We start from the raw sequence: 21,519 nt of genomic DNA, 5'->3' as shown, positions 1-21,519 counted from the left end.
GAAAGGGAAATAGTTGTATGGGATAAATAAATTCATGTGTTTATACTTACCATGTTCTAATGTGAATTTTGAAATTCCATCTGGAGACCCTGGAAGTGGAAACAGAAAACAAAGGTATAATAGTATACTGAGAGGAATGTACACATATATACAGTTATGATATAGATAAATTTGAATTTAGAGTACATATAAAGGACACAAAGAAAAGGAGGGGCTTACCCAGGCAAGCCTAGATAATCGGCTTGGGTGGAGGCACAACTACCAAGTAATCATCCCTTAGTGATAAGTCCAATAATTAGAGTATTAGGGGAGGGGTTACACGCAGTTAGCGGAAAATCGCTGTGATGCGAAGAAAATTACCGAGCGAACAACTCGGAATGACCACCCTGATACAGAAAATAGAGAGATAGGTGTATAACTGTAGAGAAATACACTCATCCAATATACAGCAGGACAGCTGGCAGGGATGGTGCAATTCTCCTCCGGCTGATGGATAATATCGGCTCCCAGCAGCGTCCTGCAGGACTGATAATATAAGTATACATTCTGTGCGCTTCATCTACTCCTGGGAGTGTGATTTCTCCTCTGTGCTAATAACCCCCTCTGTGATGATGAATGCTCTGTCCTGTCTATGATGAGAGGCACAGGAGTGGCTCAAGGACTTCTAAGCAGAAAAACTAGAGTCTCTCACCCGTCACATGTGCGCTTTAACCCTTAACCGCGGCAGAAGGGCGCAAACACATCAGAGCTCAGCAATGATGGCATGCAGTGCAATTGCATGGGTAAAATCGCAATATTTTTACATGGCTGGCAGCAAGACATACTTGCCTGGTCTCCCAGGGTCCAAGGAAAGTAGAAAATACTTCCAGATCCCGGCCACTGTTCCATTCACTTGGAGTGGCATCACTAAGGCCCCGTCCTGTGGTGTAATGCTGTATTTCACGGTACCACGTTCCCCTATACACACACACATCCCGCACTGGACCTCATCCTCCCTGGTTCTCTTGGAAGACAACAGTCTGTGATACTGACAATATTTTGCTTTTAGGATTTGAAATTTTTATACTTGTTCTAGCGTCTGAATACTACGATTTGGACGATTCATGTATCTTACATATTTTCATTTATTTTATTCGGTTCTCCAGAAATTCAGATTCACACAAATCTTGTGGCTTCCAACCGAACCAAAACCCGGTCCGGATCTCTCAAGAAGATAAGATCTGAACCGAGTCCCAGTTCGGATTTTCCACGGTTTGGAATTTGGACTTTAAATACGAATTTTGGATTGCAAAACTTACATAATTTTAGCTGTTTTTTTTTATCGATGATTATCAATTTTTTATTGATTTTAAACCGAAATCAAAAACCGAAACATTTGAGGGTGCTTTTTCCAAAACCAAAACCCGAGGATGAATTTGCGCAGAGCTCTAATTTGCAAGGAGAAAAGCAGAAATACATTATTTTCTAGTCAATCTGCAATTGCTGACGGCTGGAACTTGTAAGTCAGGTTTCAATATTAATAATTGACTAGTGTTCAGGCAAATCCCCTTCATGTAAGATCTTAAGCCTTTGCTGTGTAAAGAAGAAGCTTCGGCAGTAAATCAATATATAGGAAACTTGCAGTGATCTCTCAGAATACCTAAAGCTCTGTCTCCCCGCGGGCCGCGGAGTCTTTCATTGCTCACACAAAGCACCAAATCATCATCCTGGGCTTCCAATCCTAAGGTCCCGCTCACAGGTAATTAGTGCCTTTCTGTATCTCTCTTATTGAGGACAATAGTGAGGTGGGAGCATACAGAAGAAGTAAAGCGCACCTGTGATCTACAAAAGTGGGGGCAGTTGAGCCAAGGTCAGTGCAGGTGTAGCCTATCCAATCACTAGGAAGGGGAACAGTTACCATGCTATACAAACAAGAGTAAAGGGACACATCGCAACCCCTAACAGTATAAATAGATCAAATCCAATCTAGGCTTGGGGAGAGGAATGAAATGTTAATATACAGAAGACACTTTGGTAGATTGCCTTCATGCAGGAGATGGGAGAGTGCATCTATGCATAACACTGGAAGTTGTAGCATAAAGGTGATCGGCCCTACACACTGGCCGATCCGCCGCCGAGCTGCCCGACGGCGGATACGGCCGACGGGTGACCCGGCGACGGAGTGGCAGTGACGGGGGGAGTGAAATTTCTTCACTCCCCCCGTCACCCGGCTGCATTGAAGTGCAGGCAAATATGGACGAGATCGTCCATATTGGCCTGCAATGTACAGCCGACGGGGGACCAGCAATGAACGAGCGCGGGGTCGCGCATCGTTCATCGCTGGAGCCTCCATACTGCACGATATGAATGTTATCTCGTTCATTAATGAACGAGATCGTTCATATCGTGCAGTCATGTCGGCCAGTGTGTAGGGCCCTTGAGAAGGCTAGAGTGAGGTCATTTTGGGTTGGACCATAGTATAAAAGGTTTATTGGCTACAAACCTTCCTATGTACTGGTGTACTGTGTATATGTGAGAGACTGGAAAACCAAAGTACTTGAGCGGCCTTTGCACAAATGCTTGACCCACTTTCTCTACAAAGACCATTTATACCTTATACATCCCTATTCTGCCACTATGGCTATCCAACCGGTTACTCTCAGATACGTCAGTCACTTCTCTCTACTCATCCTCCCTTCCTCATCCTTCCTTGCTCATTCTCCTTTACTCACCCTCCATTATTTACCCTTCCTTACTCATCCTTCCTTGTTCTTCCTCTCTTGCTCATCCTTCTTTGCTCATCCTCACTTACTCATCCTTCCTTGCTCATTCTCCTTTACTCACCCTCCATTATTTACCCTTCCTTACTCATCCTTCCTTGTTCTTCCTCTCTTGCTCATCCTTCTTTGCTCATCCTCACTTACTCATCCTTCCTTGCTCATTCTCCTTTACTCACAATCTATTATTCACCCTTCCTTACTCATCCTTCCTTTCTCATCGTTCCTTGCTCTTCCCCCCTTGCTCATCCTCGCTTACTTATTCTCTCTTACTCATCCTTCCTTGCTCATCCCCCCTTACTCATATATCCTAACTCATTATCCCTTACTCAGTCTTCCTTACCAATCCATCCCTTTAAACTGGGACACTAATGAATTACACAGGTTCTGTAACTGGCTGACTTTAATCCTGCAATTCCCCTGGTTTTAATTAACCACAGCACCTGTAAAATCCATGAGCGTCCCAGTTTAAAGGGATAGTATGTTAAGCCTACCCTTACTCATCCTCTCTTATTCCCCTTCCCTTGTTCCCCCTCCCTTACTCATATTTCCTTACTCATCCTCCCTTGCTCATCCTTCCTTACTCATTCTCTCTTACTCATCCTCACTTACTCATCCTTCCTTGCTCAAACTCCTTTACTCATCCTCCCTTGCTCATCCCCCCTTACTCACCCTGCCTTTCTCATATTCCTTTACACATCCCCTCTTACTCATCCTTCCTTGCTCATCATTCCTTACTCCCCCTCCCTTACTCATCCTCCCTTACTCCCCCTCCCTAACTCATATTTCCTTACTCATCATCACTTACTCATCCTCTCTTGCTCATCCTCCCTTACCAATCCTGTTACTCATCATCCCTTGCTCATACTTATCCTTCCTTACTAATTTTTCCTTACTCATCATCCCTTACTCACCATCCCTTGCTCATTCTCCCTTACTCATCCTCATTTAACTCATCCTCCATTGCTCTTCCTCCCTTATTCCTCTCCCCTTACTCCTTACTCAATTAGAAGTGAAAAGCCCAAGGGAATTCCCTTCCCATACCCCTACACAGAAACACTATGATTTGTGCAGGCTTTATTAGGTGTTGAAGCACAAAAAGTGTTAAAAGAAGTGGTGGCTCCAGAGTTGGGGCTACAGTGCAGACCAAAATTCAAATAGAGGAGTTACACCAACTGCCATTGAGCCCCGGTTTAACAGCATTTGGTGTGGCAGTAGGTGCAGCTTCCTTATTTGAAGTTTGGACTGTGGTGTACTTACACCTCTGGATCCATCTCTGGTTAAACGCATAAAAAGAGTAAAAAAAATAGTGTAATAACCCCAAAAATCAATAACCAGCCCTGGACCTTTAGGAGCGAGACCAGCTCAAGCACGTAAAATCTCTAAACATCTGTTCTGGTAAAGGCCACATCTCCAAGAGATAAAAAATATATGACTGACCCTCAAACTTCCATAAAACCTCCTGCAATTCGCACATGAGAAGAAGATGTGGGAGATATTACATTGCATGTGAAAGATTTTCAGAAAATGATGATCAATTCCAATAATCATATTAAGACCAGATTGAAGCTAAGAACACCAGATTGAAGATCAGAGCAGACTACATAAATTAAATATTGCCATCATCTCCCCAATAAGCAGATCTCATGCCCATCACAGAATTCAGCCATATCTTTAGGTCCACAAAACCATAGATATGTTGCAATGGACCTAGCTCATGCACATATTTTTGAAGGACGTCTTGGGAAACAGAAAAAAGAATGCTTAGAATACTACAGGTTTCTTCTGGCTGGGGATTATCACGATTATGTCATAGATCAATCACGAGATATTAGACCACCTGTAACCCTTTGTGTTTATCAAAGTGTATTTCTCTAATTACCAGCACGGTGACCTGGAAATTAACTTTTATGTGATCACTTCTAAATTTTTGGTTTCTCTCCCCAGACCTCATTAGAGATTGAGGATCAGACAGATGTAGGGAGATGCTCAGATCAGGGACCAGATAACGGTTTATGAGAAGGTTATAAAGTTTAGTATGGTGACTTGTTACTAATACATCAATGCTTACATTAAATATTAATCTACGCCCCAAATGCCTTGAAGATCTGTGTAAGTTAACAGACCCTGATCCTAAAACCCCCAGAACTCTCCATCACTAGTGGGAGTGGTTAACCCTAGCTACCACCCCCTGAGGGTTAGCCATAGCTGCTACCCCCGTGGGTTAGGGGACGAAGAGGGGTATAGAAATACTTACCCCCTCTGATGTCGGTATTTTCAAAGTTGGGATGCCGCTGTCGGTCATGTGACCGCCAGCATCCCGACCAGTGGGATTTCTTATGTATTCCTTGTTAACCCCTTTTGCTTATAAGAAAATTATTTGCCAAAGACTATCTTTGTATGCTATTCTTATTAATTTTTTTTGTTTATACTTAAAGCATTGCATATTTCTCATATTTAACCTCATTTAATACGATTGGTCTCTGTGATTCTTATCAGATCCATTTTACCTGTGGATTCGGCTAATCCACGCTAAATATCTGTATTACAGGTTAATATTTGGGTAATAACTTGATGACTAGAATGGGGGCTTGAAATGTGGTCATACCCCTAAAATGTCACACTCCAGGGAGCATGGCTTTGTGGACACAAGGCAACACCCCTTTTGCGCTCATGAGAAATCCACAATGACGCGTTGGATGTCCCCAGTGTGACACGACTATAGTGGGGTAGTCTCGATTTTGGGTGACTTTGCTGCTCAGTAGGACTTTGTCTTGGCTGCAGGGATATTCAGGTGATATGTCGTGCTCACACTGCTCTCCTCATGAAGGAATGCACACACCTAACAGTAGTACCTGCAGCATTGGTTGAGTATTTTAAGGGGCAAGGGGCACCTATCAATTAACCAGGATCTATTTGCCATCAAGGTATATAATGAAACAATACAGTCTCTGCAGACTTTGGTGCGCTACATCCCTACTGGGCTTAGAATTTATTTTTGGGTGATTTCTTTAAAACTCTGCTACAGTAACTACAAACATATAAAACTCAGAGAATACTAAAACTGCATTAAATATACAGAATAAAAGGAATTGTATGGTGCATTTGGTCAGTGTTAGAAAATAGGTTTATTTCCAATTCCAAGGGGGAAAAAAAATCAGGGGTAGTTGGTGACTAATAAGTTAAATTCTTAAAAATATTTTTGTTATTTATTGGGCATTTTAAATGTTTGAGAAAACTAATGTTGAAATATGCAAACCTAATGTTTTAACGGCACAGTAAAATGACCATCGTTCCCATTAATTTGTTCCTCCGTATCATACTTTAGGCATTTGCATACTGTATAATATTATATATGATGGGATATAGTTACAGATATCGGCCGGCTGCCCAAAATGCATCTTGGACTATTATGCCCTACTGATATTACTCCGCCGCATTGTGTATTCAAGATGAACACTTGATTTAAGTGAAACTGCCACTATCTAGGGATATCATTATCCGTTAGTTCCTACTGAGGTCAGGTCCTGCGGCATACCAGATAATAGAGGAATTGGAATGGAAATGTCACGCACCAATAAATTAAATGACTCAGGAATCAATATGATACTTTTTGGATCTTCTGCTGGCTGCAGGGAACCTCCTTAGAATTCCTGGGGGGATTGATACTTAATGAAATACATTCGAAACATTGCAAGCTTGCACTATACTGCAGATGTAGATTGTGTACCTAATGTGTTCTACAAGATGAGGCAATTTGGAAGTATAACCAGCAACATATTATAGAAAAGGTTACCGCAAACCAAAAATGTACTTTTATTTTATTTTAAAAACGCATAGTTTATTCAACCTGTCTGTGCTTTCTGCTAGATCCTAGACAGGCATGAAAACAGAGACTCTGAGCTATAGGGGGAGCCGGTCCTGGTAGTCTACTCTCTTCTGTGACGGTCTGAATCGCCTTCTGGGTTCAGCTTTATCCTGCGCTGCGCTGCCGTAGAGAGACTGCGTTGTGCTGAAGAAGTGCTCTCACCTGGGCAGGCTGTCTCCAAACTGCACAGCAGGGAAACGGAGCCTGGGAGGCCTAGGGGAAGCCGGCCCAGGGAGCAAGCTCTGTACTCTGGCAGTCTGAGTCGCCTTTAGAGTTCAGCTACAGTATAAACCTGCACTATGATTGCTGCCAGGATGTTTTTCAGAGACCGTAGTGTGCTGAATAAATGATGTTGGCACCACAACATGGGCTGTTATGATGTCGACACGGGGAAATGTCGACATTGAACATGTGGGCATATGCAGAATGTCCACATGTTCATGATGTTGACATGTGAAATGCTGACATTCTGCAGGGACTGGATAGTTAGGGTTAGGCAATGGAGGGGAGTGCTAGGGTTTGATATTAGGGAGATGGTTAGGGTACAGGAGGGGAGGGTTAGGCTATGGAGGGGAGTGCTAGGGCTTAGCACTTGGGAGATGGTTAGGGTTAGGGTACAGGAGGGGAGGGGAAGGATTATGCTATGGAGGGGAGTGCTAGGGTTTGGCACTAGGGAGATGGTTAGGGTTACAAAACAGGGGGGGAGGGGTAGGGTTAGGCTATGGGAGGGAAATGGTAGGGCTTAGCACTGGGGAGATGGTTAGGGTATAGGAGGGGAGGGGTAGGGTTAGGCTGTGGGAGGGAAATGGTAGGGCTTAGCACTGGGGAGATGGTTAGGGTATAGGAGGGGAGGGGTAGAATTATGCTATTGGAGTGGAGTACAAGGGTGTAGGGTACAGGAGGGGAGGGGCAGGGTTAGGCTGTGGGAGGGGAGTGCTAGGGTTTGGCACTAGGGAGATGGTTAGGGTATAGGAGGGGAGGGGCAGGGTTAGGCTGTGGGAGGGGAGTGCTAGGGTTTGGCACTAGGGAGATGGTTAGGATACAGGATGGGAGGGGCAGGGTTAGGCTATGGGAGGGGAGTGCTAGGGTTTGGTACTAGGGAGATGGTTAGGGTATAGGAGGGGAGGGGCAGGGTGAGGCTGTGGGAGGGGAGTGCTAGCGTTTGGCACTAGGGAGATGGTTAGGGTTATTCTACAGGAGGGGAGGGGCAGGAGAGGAATGCTAGGGTTTGCTACTAGGGAGGTGGTTAGGGTACAGGAGGGGAGGGGTAGGAGAGGAATGCTAGGGTTTGCCACTAGGGAGGTGGTTAGGGTACAGGAGAAGGGGAGGGGGGGCAGGGTTAGGCTATGGGAGGAGACTGCTAGGGTTTGGCACTAGGGAGATGGTTAGGATACAGGATGGGAGTGGCAGGGTTAGGCTATGGGAGGGGAGTGCTAGAGTTTGGCACTAGGGAGATGGTTAGGGTATAGGAGGGGAGGGGCAGAGTGAGGCTGTGGGAGGGGAGTGCTAGGGTTTGGCACTTGGGAGATGGTTAGGGTTAGGGTACAGGAGGGGAGGGGAAGAATTAGGCTATGGAGGGGAGTGCTAGGGTTTGGCACTAGGGAGATGGTTAGGGTACCGAAGGGAGGGTTAGGGTTAGGCTATGGGAGGGGAGTGCTAGGGCTTGGCACTTGGGAGATGGTTAGGGTTAGGGTACAGGAGGGGAGGGGAAGGATTATGCTATGGAGGGGAGTGCTAGGGTTTGGCACTAGGGAGATGGTTAGGGTTACAAAACAGGAGGGGAGGGGTAGGGTTAGGCTATGGGAGGGAAATGGTAGGGCTTAGCACTGGGGAGATGGTTAGGGTATAGGAGGGGAGGGGTAGGGTTAGGCTGTGGGAGGGAAATGGTAGGGCTTAGCACTGGGGAGATGGTTAGGGTATAGGAGGGGAGGGGTAGAATTATGCTATTGGAGTGGAGTACAAGGGTGTAGGGTACAGGAGGGGAGGGGCAGGGTTAGGCTGTGGGAGGGGAGTGCTAGGGTTTGGCACTAGGGAGATGGTTAGGGTATAGGAGGGGAGGGGCAGGGTTAGGCTGTGGGAGGGGAGTGCTAGGGTTTGGCACTAGGGAGATGGTTAGGATACAGGATGGGAGGGGCAGGGTTAGGCTATGGGAGGGGAGTGCTAGGGTTTGGTACTAGGGAGATGGTTAGGGTTAGGGTATAGGAGGGGAGGGGCAGGGTGAGGCTGTGGGAGGGGAGTGCTAGCGTTTGGCACTAGGGAGATGGTTAGGGTTATTCTACAGGAGGGGAGGGGCAGGAGAGGAATGCTAGGGTTTGCTACTAGGGAGGTGGTTAGGGTACAGGAGGGGAGGGGTAGGAGAGGAATGCTAGGGTTTGCCACTAGGGAGGTGGTTAGGGTACAGGAGAAGGGGAGGGGGGGCAGGGTTAGGCTATGGGAGGAGACTGCTAGGGTTTGGCACTAGGGAGATGGTTAGGATACAGGATGGGAGTGGCAGGGTTAGGCTATGGGAGGGGAGTGCTAGAGTTTGGCACTAGGGAGATGGTTAGGGAATAGGAGGGGAGGGGCAGAGTGAGGCTGTGGGAGGGGAGTGCTAGGGTTTGGCACTTGGGAGATGGTTAGGGTTAGGGTACAGGAGGGGAGGGGAAGAATTAGGCTATGGAGGGGAGTGCTAGGGTTTGGCACTAGGGAGATGGTTAGGGTACCGAAGGGAGGGTTAGGGTTAGGCTATGGGAGGGGAGTGCTAGGGCTTAGCACTTGGGAGATGGTTAGGGTTAGGGTACAGGAGGGGAGGGGAAGGATTATGCTATGGAGGGGAGTGCTAGGGTTTGGCACTAGGGAGATGGTTAGGGTTACAAAACAGGAGGGGAGGGGTAGGGTTAGGCTATGGGAGGGAAATGGTAGGGCTTAGCACTGGGGAGATGGTTAGGGTATAGGAGGGGAGGGTTAGGGTTAGACTGTGGGAGGGAAATGGTAGGGCTTAGCACTGGGGAGATGGTTAGGGTATAGGAGGGGAGGGGTAGAATTATGCTATTGGAGTGGAGTACAAGGGTGTAGGGTACAGGAGGGGAGGGGCAGGGTTAGGCTGTGGGAGGGGAGTGCTAGGGTTTGGCACTAGGGAGATGGTTAGGATACAGGATGGGAGGGGAGTGCTAGGGTTTGGTACTAGGGAGATGGTTAGGGTATAGGAGGGGAGGGGCAGGGTGAGGCTGTGGGAGGGGAGTGCTAGGGTTTGGCACTAGGGAGATGGTTAGGGTTATTCTACAGGAGGGGAGGGGCAGGAGAGGAATGCTAGGGTTTGCTACTAGGGAGGTGGTTAGGGTACAGGAGGGGAGGGGTAGGAGAGGAATGCTAGGGTTTGCCACTAGGGAGGTGGTTAGGGTACAGGAGGGGGCGGGCAGGGTTAGGCTATGGGAGGAGACTGCTAGGGTTTGGCACTAGGGAGATGGTTAGGATACAGGATGGGAGTGGCAGGGTTAGGCTATGGGAGGGGAGTGCTAGAGTTTGGCACTAGGGAGATGGTTAGGGTTAGGGTATAGGAGGGGAGGGGCAGAGTGAGGCTGTGGGAGGGGAGTGCTAGGGTTTGGCACTCGGGAGATGGTTAGGGTTATTCTACAGGAGGGGAGGGGTAGGATAGAAATGATAAGGTTTGCTACTAGGGAGGTGGTTAGGGTACAGGAGGGGAGGGGCAGGGTTAGGCTGTGGGAGGGGAGTGCTAGGGTTTGGCACTAGAGAGAAGGTTAGGGTATAGGACGGGAGGGGCAGGGTTAGGCTGTGGGAGGGGAGTGCTAGGGTTTGGCACTAGGGAGATGGTTAGGATACAGGATGGGAGGGGCAGGGTTAGGCTATGGGAGGGGAGTGCTAGGGTTTGGCACTAGGGAGATGGTTAGGGTTACAAAACAGGAGGGGAGGGGTAGGGTTAGGCTATGGGAGGGAAATGGTAGGGCTTAGCACTGGGGAGATGGTTAGGGTATAGGAGGGGAGGGGTAGGGTTAGGCTGTGGGGGGGAAATGGTAGGGCTTAGCACTGGGGAGATGGTTAGGGTATAGGAGGGGAGGGGTAGAATTATGCTATTGGAGTGGAGTACAAGGGTGTAGGGTACAGGAGGGGAGGGGCAGGGTTAGGCTGTGGGAGGGGAGTGCTAGGGTTTGGCACTAGGGAGATGGTTAGGGTATAGGAGGGGAGGGGCAGGGTTAGGCTGTGGGAGGGGAGTGCTAGGGTTTGGCACTAGGGAGATGGTTAGGATACAGGATGGGAGGGGCAGGGTTAGGCTATGGGAGGGGAGTGCTAGGGTTTGGTACTAGGGAGATGGTTAGGGTATAGGAGGGGAGGGGCAGGGTGAGGCTGTGGGAGGGGAGTGCTAGGGTTTGGCACTAGGGAGATGGTTAGGGTTATTCTACAGGAGGGGAGGGGCAGGAGAGGAATGCTAGGGTTTGCTACTAGGGAGGTGGTTAGGGTACAGGAGGGGAGGGGTAGGAGAGGAATGCTAGGGTTTGCCACTAGGGAGGTGGTTAGGGTACAGGAGAAGGGGAGGGGGGGGGGCAGGGTTAGGCTATGGGCGGAGACTGCTAGGGTTTGGCACTAGGGAGATGGTTAGGATACAGGATGGGAGTGGCAGGGTTAGGCTATGGGAGGGGAGTGCTAGAGTTTGGCACTAGGGAGATGGTTAGGGTATAGGAGGGGAGGGGCAGAGTGAGGCTGTGGGAGGGGAGTGCTAGGGTTTGGCACTTGGGAGATGGTTAGGGTTAGGGTACAGGAGGGGAGGGGAAGAATTAGGCTATGGAGGGGAGTGCTAGGGTTTGGCACTAGGGAGATGGTTAGGGTTACAAAACAGGAGGGGAGGGGTAGGGTTAGGCTATGGGAGGGAAATGGTAGGGCTTAGCACTGGGGAGATGGTTAGGGTATAGGAGGGGAGGGGTAGGGTTAGACTGTGGGAGGGAAATGGTAGGGCTTAGCACTGGGGAGATGGTTAGGGTATAGGAGGGGAGGGGTAGAATTATGCTATTGGAGTGGAGTACAAGGGTGTAGGGTACAGGAGGGGAGGGGCAGGGTTAGGCTGTGGGAGGGGAGTGCTAGGGTTTGGCACTAGGGAGATGGTTAGGGTATAGGAGGGGAGGGGAGTGCTAGGGTTTGGTACTAGGGAGATGGTTAGGGTATAGGAGGGGAGGGGCAGGGTGAGGCTGTGGGAGGGGAGTGCTAGGGTTTGGCACTAGGGAGATGGTTAGGGTTATTCTACAGGAGGGGAGGGGCAGGAGAGGAATGCTAGGGTTTGCTACTAGGGAGGTGGTTAGGTTACAGAAGGGGAGGGGTAGGAGAGGAATGCTAGGGTTTGCCACTAGGGAGGTGGTTAGGGTACAGGAGGGTAGGGGTAGGAGAGGAATGCTAGGGTTTGCCACTAGGGAGGTGGTTAGGGTACAGGAGAAGGGGGGGGGGGGCAGGGTTAGGCTATGGGAGGAGACTGCTAGGGTTTGGCACTAGGGAGATGGTTAGGATACAGGATGGGAGTGGCAGGGTTAGGCTATGGGAGGGGAGTGCTAGAGTTTGGCACTAGGGAGATGGTTAGGGTATAGGAGGGGAGGGGCAGAGTGAGGCTGTGGGAGGGGAGTGCTAGGGTTTGGCACTTGGGAGATGGTTAGGGTTAGGGTACAGGAGGGGAGGGGAAGAATTAGGCTATGGAGGGGAGTGCTAGGGTTTGGCACTAGGGAGATGGTTAGGGTTACAAAACAGGAGGGGAGGGGTAGGGTTAGGCTATGGGAGGGAAATGGTAGGGTTTGGCACTAGGGAGATGGTTAGGGTATAGGAGGGGAGGGGCAGGGTTAGGCTGTGGGAGGGGAGTGCTAGGGTTTGGCACTAGGGAGATGGTTAGGATACAGGATGGGAGGGGCAGGGTTAGGCTATGGGAGGGGAGTGCTAGGGTTTGGTACTAGGGAGATGGTTAGGGTTAGGGTATAGGAGGGGAGGGGCAGGGTGAGGCTGTGGGAGGGGAGTGCTAGGGTTTGGTACTAGGGAGATGGTTAGGGTTATTCTACAGGAGGGGAGGGGCAGGAGAGGAATGCTAGGGTTTGCTACTAGGGAGGTGGTTAGGGTACAGGAGGGGAGGGGTAGGAGAGGAATGCTAGGGTTTGCCACTAGGGAGGTGGTTAGGGTACAGGAGGGGGGGGGGGGGGGCAGGGTTAGGCTATGGGAGGAGACTGCTAGGGTTTGGCACTAGGGAGATGGTTAGGATACAGGATGGGAGTGGCAGGGTTAGGCTATGGGAGGGGAGTGCTAGAGTTTGGCACTAGGGAGATGGTTAGGGTTAGGGTATAGGAGGGGAGGGGCAGAGTGAGGCTGTGGGAGGGGAGTGCTAGGGTTTGGCACTCGGGAGATGGTTAGGGTTATTCTACAGGAGGGGAGGGGTAGGATAGAAATGATAAGGTTTGCTACTAGGGAGGTGGTTAGGGTACAGGAGGGGAGGGGCAGGGTTAGGCTGTGGGAGGGGAGTGCTAGGGTTTGGCACTAGGGAGAAGGTTAAGGTATAGGAGGGGAGGGGCAGGGTTAGGCTGTGGGAGGGGAGTGCTAGGGTTTGGCACTAGGGAGATGGTTAGGATACAGGATGGGAGGGGCAGGATTAGGCTATGGAAGGGGAGTGCTAGGGTTTGGCACTAGGGAGATGGTTAGGGTTATTCTACAGGAGGGGAGGGACAGGATAGGAATGATAAGGTTTGCTACTAGGGAGGTGGTTAGGGTACAGGAGGGGAGGGGCAGGGTTAGGCTATGGGAGGGGAGTGCTAGGGTTTGCTACTAGGGAGGTGGTTAGGGTATAGGAGGGGAAGGGCAGGGTTAGGCTATGGGAGGGGAGTGCTAGGGTTTGGCACTAGGGAGATGGTTAGGGTACAGGAGGGGAGGGGCAGGGTTAGGCTATGGGAGGGGAGTGCTAGGGTTTAGCACTAGGTATATGGTTAGGGCAGCAGTCGCCAACCCGTCGCTCGTGGGTGACGGGTAGCTCGCAGCCGCAATCCGGGTCGCACGACCCATGCTGGCTGTTGCCCAACTTCAGGGGGGAAGGGGGGTGGGGGGTGGAGTCCGCAATTGACTCCCCCCGGCCGGTCCCTAGTGTCTGCCAGCAGCACATCGCTGTAGCTAGGCACCTGGAGAGAGTGATGTCCTGTCCTGCTGCAGAGCCTGCCATCCCGCCCAGCTTGCCTGAGATGAATCTCCCAGAGATGCCTCTGCACTTCCTGCGAATGTACACCGGTCTGAGCGGCTTGCTGCTGCTGCTCCTCAGTGTCTATCAGAGCCTGAGCGAGGAGCTGGGGGAGACAGAAGTGGGCGGCCTGGCAGAGGCAGAAGAAGGCTGGGCGCAGGAGATGCCGGGGAGGTGGCGGCTGAGCTAGGACAATTTCTGGTGTCAGACAGCCTAGGAGTGTGGGTGAGTGCAGGGGCTGGAGGAGAGCTGCTGTATACCATGCTGTCTTTTGCTGTCATGTGTGCACCTTGTACAGTATGCCCCTCCCTGGTAACGAGAATTTCACCCCTGGCAACGAGACCCCTGACAGCGAACATGACATGCAGCTCATTACACCCCTGGCAACAAGACCCCTGGCAACGAGCATGACACGCAGAGCATTACACCCCTGGCAACAAGATCATGGGCAATGAGCATGACACCCCTAGCAACAAGCATGGAACCCAGAGCATGAAACCCCTGGCAACGACCATTACCCTCCTGGCAACAAGCATGGAACCCAGAGCATGAAACCCCTGGCAACGACGATTACCCTCCTGGCAACAAGCATGGAACCCAGAGCATGAAACCCCTGGCAACGACGATTACCCTCCTAGCAACAAGCAGGACACCCAGAGCATGAAACCAATGGCAATGAGCATGAGACTCCTGGCAACGAGCAGATAATTTCAAAATAATTAGAAGCCTTACTGTGGGGCATAATGTGTAATGGGCAGTGGTGGGTCCAACACAGGCGTGTCCACGTGTTTGTTTTTGCATAGCACGGCTGCACAAGCATTCGCAGCCTTGCTATGCAAAAAAACCCTCCCCCATAGGCGGTGTCTAGTTGATCGCACGGGCAGCAAAAAGTTGCTGCGTGCGATCAACTCGGAATGACCCCCCTAAAATGTCTAGTTACGGCACTGCCCACTTGCATGGTTTTTGCCCAGTTGCTAGCTTTTTTGGTGGAGAATTGCTGTATGTTTCAGCCATAACCGCCTCCTGAAATTGCAGAGAACGTTCAGATGTAATCGGTAATGAGGTTGCGAATTTCAAGCAGCAGCCGTAATAAAATAACCTGCAGTAATTACTGGTATATAACACAACTGATGCATTGTGCTCGCTTCCAATCTTCAGTTAATTATTATTCATTATTCAGTTACCCGACTTATTGTTTTTATTACATTTGTAGATTTAGGTAGGACAATGATTTGGGATGTGTAACAGAAATAAGCCAGCAGACGCCACCCGGCTGTTGCACTGTGTAATATCCTGATACATCAAGTTTATTAATTGCAGATTTATGTTTACAAAAAATTACCAACATGTTATAAGCATGAAAGCTGCATTATCATCTAGGAATATATTTTCCTAAAACGTGAGGCGAAACCCCAGTGCCTGCTCCATGCAGGTGTTCCTCTCACACCCCCTGGTGAGGGTGTGTGAGTGAGAGGACCAAGCTGCAATGAAGATACTGGGGTAAATTTACTAAGATGGGCGTTCTATTTAAGATGGGATGTTGCCCATAGCAACCAATCAGATTCCAGGTATTATCTTCTAGAAGATGCTAGATAAATGAGAAGTAGAATATGATTGGTTGCTATAGGCAACATCCCATCTTAAATAGAACTCCCATCTTAGTAAATGTACCCCATTCTGTTCCGGTGTGCAGGCAATTGTTAGCTGATGCTTTATGCCATATTTCCTAAGGAATGCGGCTAAGACTTTGTTACAGGTTGAGTATCCCTTATCCAAAATGCTTGGGACCAGAGGTATTTTGGATAACGGATTTTTCCGTATTTTGGAATAATTGCATACCATAATGAGATATCATGGTGATGGGACCCAAGTCTAAGCACAGTATGCATTTATGTCTCATATACACCTTATACACACAGCCTGAAGGTAATTTTAGCCAATATTTTTTATAACTTTGTGCATTAAACAAAGTGTGTCTACATTCACACAATTCATTTATGTTTCATATACACCTTATACACACAGCCTGGGGGTCATTTAATACAATATTTTTAATAACTTTGTGTATTAAACAAAGTTTGTGTACATTGAGTCATCAAAAAACAAAGGTTTCACTATCTCACTCTCACTCAAAAAAGTCCGTATTTCGGAATATTCCGTATTTCGGAATATTGATATGGGATACTTAACCTGTATCATACTCTCCACTGTTGTCTGATCTCAGGATCTTTAGTTTCAGACCCGTCTGAGTGTCCTCCAGGTTTTTGTACTTCACTCTTTTCTTTAATGAAGTACACATGTGTCATTCTTGTGGCGTCATCAATGAGAGTCATGAAATACCTGTAGCAACTGATCGATTCTTCCTCCGGTGGACCACACACATCGGTGTACACTAGAGCTAGTGGTGTCTCTGCTCTACTAACTGATTTTGGAAATGGGTTGTGAGTTTGCTTTCCTTTTATGTAACTCTCACACATGGGTCTTTCAGCGTTGCTCACGGTGATCCCTGTTACCATCCCATCTAGCAGTTTCTGGACGTTGTCATATACTAGATGACCTAAGTGTTTGTACCACAGCTCCATTGACTGGTTTGTATCAGTAGCCATCATTGCAGTACATTCCTCAGTGTCCAGGACATATAGTAGGTTGCACCGGTTGGGTGAAGCAATACCAGTACCTCTCTTATTTTGCACCATACACTTGCCCTTCTCCAACTGGACTCTGAAGCCCTTTTTCTCTAGGACACTGATAGCAATGAGATTACTTCCCAAATCTGGCATGAACAATATATCTTGGATGTCTGTAACAACTATTTCTCCTCCAATTCTTAAACGTACTGTGATTGTCCCAGCTTGTGATGAAGTAAGGACTTTATTTCCAATCCCTGTAACTGTAGTGGGTACACACAGTGTTAAAGAACTGAACCAATGCTGATTGCAACTGAAATGCCTAGTGGCCCCCGAGTCCATGTATCAGCAATCCTTCCGGTGACTGTCTGCTACATTTAGTGCTGACTCGTTTGGCTTGTCACGCTGCTTCTGCGCACCACTGGAATTTCTCATCCTACAATCTGAAGCATTATGTCCTATCTTGTGACATACAAAACACTTGAACTTATGCTTTTTAGACTTTCTGCCCTTTGTGATCAAGGCAGAACCCTCAGCTATGGTCTCGACAGGAATATGTTCTTGGAACTGTAGGTAGTAGCTTGGTCTTTACAATCTCTGTTGTCAGCATAGTATTATTTGACTCTAAGGCAACCACCAAAAAATCTAATTCTGGCGTCAGATTCTGCAACATCGCCATTTCCACTTCTTCCTCATCCACCTGTGCCCCCACAGATGCCAACTGCTGAGCTATCGACAATAACTTCTCAATGTAATTGTTCATGTTCTTGCAGGCACTCAGTTTCGTTCCATATAGCATGCGCCTCAAACTTATCCTTCTCATCATACCTTTGTCTTCATACGCATTTTGCAGGGCTGTCCACATGTCCTTAGCTGATTATTAAACAGATATGCTGCTCCACAACAAAACCTATCGTCCCGATGGATCTGTCTACATCATCTGTACATGTCTACATTTAGTGTAGTTCTCTGAACCTTTCAGCTTAGCAAAGTTCATACTGTGTCTTGTGTTATACATCTTCCCAGCGCGTCTATAAAATGTCACTTTTAACTTTATCTGTGTGTTCTTTTATTCTGTGCTATTACTCAAACATGTAGGGGTTAATCTTCAAACACACGGGTCTGGGCCCATAACCTGTTGGCAGAGTATTGCAGTGCCTGGTGCAGTGACATTAGTCCACACAGTTAATGGGCCAAATGGAAAAGAGTGAGAGTTTCAGAAAGTGGGAGATTTTGTAAGGTTTTTCATTTTTTTTTAAAGTGGCAATCATGCACACTGCAAAACCAGGTTGTTCTTGCTGTGTAAATGATTGCCACTTTAAAAAAAACTGCAAAACCTTACCAAATCTCTCACTTTTTTAAACTCTCTATTACATTTGGCCCAATGAGTTAATAACAAGCAGGTTTATTTGTAATACACACAGGTGACTTGGGTATGCTTCAATAGTAGGCAATTGGTCTCTTATAATATACAGAGTAACACAGTGTATTGGTGGTACTTATCAGTATGCTGATGTGGCTGCGGTATGACAGCAGGGGATGGCTCTGGTGGTAAGGGATGGAGGACTGCACGGCCGTGCAGTCTGACTCCCGCTGTGAAGGAATAATGCACTGCCCGGCTCTCTGTATAAGCTCCGGCAGCGCGGTACATGTGGCACACGTGGAACGCTGTAAGTCTCACACTCTCACTCTCTGAGCTCCTCTGTCCGGTCTAAGCTCACACACTCTAAGATGGAGGAGCTGCACCAATACGGCTCCGCCTCCCTGAGACACTCTGGCACTAGAGGGATGAATACTAGAGGATGCGCCCATGTGATCCTATGTACAGGAGACAGGTACAGAGCGCACCATTATCCAACACCCTGGACATTTGCCAGTCTAGCCACCCTGTAGTCACGCCACTGCCTGCAGATGATGGCAAGCCTTGTCCACTATATGCCAGAAGGACACAATGGCACTGCCATAGGAAGAAAAGGGCCTTATCTGTGTTTGGCCCGAAAGGTTTATTTTGATGGGATTCCAGCATCTGGATGGATGTACATTTTGTTCCATGGGCTAACAATCATTTTTGTCTCCATACTACAGTATGTCAGGGACCCCCAATGCTTGTGTTCTCTCTGTTACTGGAAGCCAATCCAGGCTTGTCACAACTGAGGGCCTGAGCTGACGGAAGGCAGCCTCAGTTGTAGGGGCTGAGATGTACCGGAACCTGGGAGGTTGTATCAGACCCCTGGACATGTAAGTAACATGAAGAGAAACCGCCCGAAGGCGTGACCACGACAACTTGAGTAAAAGTCAATGATATTTATTTATGACAAACTCCATGCATCACAGTAGCAGTAAAAAGAAACATAAAAATCAGCAGAGAAATAATAATACAGTTCCTGGGTACTACAGGGTGGCAGGGGCCACAGAGCTCTGGTGGTATGAGACAGTTCTTATTATCTGCAAGTTGGAAAGTCCTTACCAGGCTCAACTGTAGCAATGAGGAAAGCCCAGGGTCGTACCAGCTGGTGTTCCAGGGAAAGCTGGACTGCTGTAGATAAAATGCTGCTGTGGGTACTGGTTAGAACCAGACAGGTGTTGGAACGGAGTGGATACTGGCTGGAACCAGTTAAATAATAAATAAAGCTTGAGAGCGATGCAATATAGATGAAATGTAGAATTTGAGAGCGGAGAAATAATAATACCGGTGGAGAGTGGTAAACTGCAGAAAGGACACCGGCCCTTTAAGAGAAGCTGTACACTGCTGGAAGCTGAGCTGGAAGCAGGTGATGTTGTAGCTGGAAACAGGTGAGTCCAGAATGGATCAGAGAGTCAGGCTACACCGCAGATGGAATGCTGGTGCGGGTCTCTATAGCAGAAGTCTGGAGACAGGAGCTGGAACCTGGAAGACAATCACAGGAGAGACACAAACTGGAACTAGGTTTGACAACCAAAGCACTGACGCCTTCCTTGCTCAGGCACAACCTATTTATACCTGCAGCAAGGAAGGCATTGGCTAGGCAATTATGCAAATTAATAATACTGACAACGGATTGGTAGGAAAGATCAGCTGACAGAATCCAAGATGGCTGCGCCCATGCAGACACTTGGAGGGAAGTTTGGATTGTATTCCATGTGGTCTGGAAAACAGTAATGGCGGCGCCGGCCACCGGAGACAGGAGACGCCAGGCTGACAGATGCACATCCGACCACGCGGACACAGCGGAGGCCGCGGCTGACGTAATCGCCACTCTGAATGCAGAAGCTCAGGGACGGCGGCGGAGGCCGCGGGAGACGCCATGCCAGATGTATAAGGCGTTACTGTGACTGCGTCCAGAGAGACAGGAGAGGATGCGGGAATGTGCACATCAGGATAACAGATGGGATCCGGTCCTGGAGCGCTGAGCCAGCCTTAGGAGGCATCTGATAGGTAAGAAATGGCGTCCAGATACCCGGATCGTGACAGCACCCCCCCCTTTAGGAGTGGCCCCAGGACACTTCTTTGGCTTTTGAGGAAACTTGGAATGGAATCTCCGGACCAAGGCAGGAGCATGGACATCAGAAGCATTGGTCCATGAACGTTCCTCAGGGCCATAACCCTTCCAGTCAATAAGATACTGAAGTTGACCGTAACGGTGACGTGAGTCCAGGATCTTGGCTACTTCATACTCAACGCCTCGTTGAGTTTGGACTTTCGGAGTTGGAGGAAGTGAGGAATGAAACCGATTCAGGATTAGCGGTTTCAACAGGGAAACATGGAATGTCCTGGGTATTTTTAAGAAGGGAGGCAACTGGAGTCTGTAAGCAACAGGATTGATGACTTGATCAATTTTAAAAGGACCGATGTAGCGAGGTGCAAACTTCATACTGGGAACTCTTAACCTCAAATTGTTCGTGGATAACCATACCCGATCACCCACCTTGAGAGCAGGAACTGCTCGACGCTTCTTATCCGCAAACTTCTTGTACCTGAACGATGCCTTGAGCAGAGCTGATCGTACGCTCTTCCAGATATTGGCAAACTGATGCAAGGTGATATCCACTGCGGGAACAGAAGTTGCTGGAAGCGGTTGGAACTCAGGGACTTTAGGGTGGAATCCAAAGTTGGTGAAGAATGGTGTTGAAGAAGATGAAGAATGATACTGGTTGTTATGACAGAACTCGGCCCAGGGAAGTAATTGAACCCAGTCATCTTGAGAGGAGGACACATAGATGCGGAGGAAGGACTCCAAGTCCTGATTCACCCTCTCAGTTTGACCATTGGTCTGAGGATGGTAAGCCGTGGAAAACTTTAGCTTGACTTGGAGGACTTGACATAAACTTCGCCAGAATTTGGCTGTGAATTGAACTCCTCGATCTGAGATAATTTCTTCTGGAAGACCGTGGAGTCGAAAGATCTCTTGTATGAATACTTGAGCCAACTTGGAAGCTGACGGAAGACCGGTAAGAGGAATGAAGTGTGCCATCTTGGTGAACCGGTCAACTACCACCCAGATGGTATTAAACTTGTTGCACATGGGCAAATCTGTAATAAAATCCATCGACAAATGGGTCCATGGTCGACGGGGAACAGATAGTGGAACCAGTTGCCCCGCAGGCGACTGGCGGGATACTTTATGTTGAGCACACTTTGGGCAAGATGCAATAAACTCCAAAACGTCCTTTTTCAGAGTTGGCCACCAATAGGACCTAGAGATAAACTCCAGGGTTTTTTGGATACCTGTATGTCCGGCAAAGCGGGAAGCATGGGCCCAATGCATGAGCTTCTTCCTTAGTGTCGGCTTCACAAAACTTTTCCCTGATGGGGGCGTAGAGTCCATCCCTACCGTGGAGAATGCCAACGGATTTATAATAGGATGCTTGTCTGAAGACTCTGACTCATTTTCTTGCTCCCATGAGCGGGAAAGGGCATCGGCCTTGCGATTCTGAGAGCCCGGACAGAACTGGAGTTTAAAGTCGAACCTGGAAAAGAAAAGTGCCCATCTGGCCTGACGAGGGTTGAGACATTGTGCGCCTTTCAGATATAGAAGGTTCTTGTGGTCTGTAAGAATGGTGATTGAATGAGAAGCTCCCTCCAACAGATATCTCCACTCCTCTAGA

At 48.6% G+C, this 21,519-nt stretch overlaps 1 protein-coding gene across 1 annotated transcript in view; it reads right to left on the bottom strand.

The window, feature by feature from the left end:
- Positions 1-21,519, bottom strand: part of LOC134965880 (G protein-activated inward rectifier potassium channel 2-like) — a 214,769-nt gene that overhangs the window by 157,038 nt on the left and 36,212 nt on the right. The window contains exon 2 of the mRNA XM_063942270.1: positions 51-89. The gene's annotated coding sequence lies outside the window, so the exon portion shown is untranslated. The remainder of the gene's footprint in view (positions 1-50; positions 90-21,519) is intronic.

This window comes from Pseudophryne corroboree, chromosome 10, assembly GCF_028390025.1.
Source record: "Pseudophryne corroboree isolate aPseCor3 chromosome 10, aPseCor3.hap2, whole genome shotgun sequence".
Lineage (NCBI taxonomy): Eukaryota > Metazoa > Chordata > Amphibia > Anura > Myobatrachidae > Pseudophryne > Pseudophryne corroboree.
This window is presented reverse-complemented; position numbering and strand designations above follow the sequence as displayed.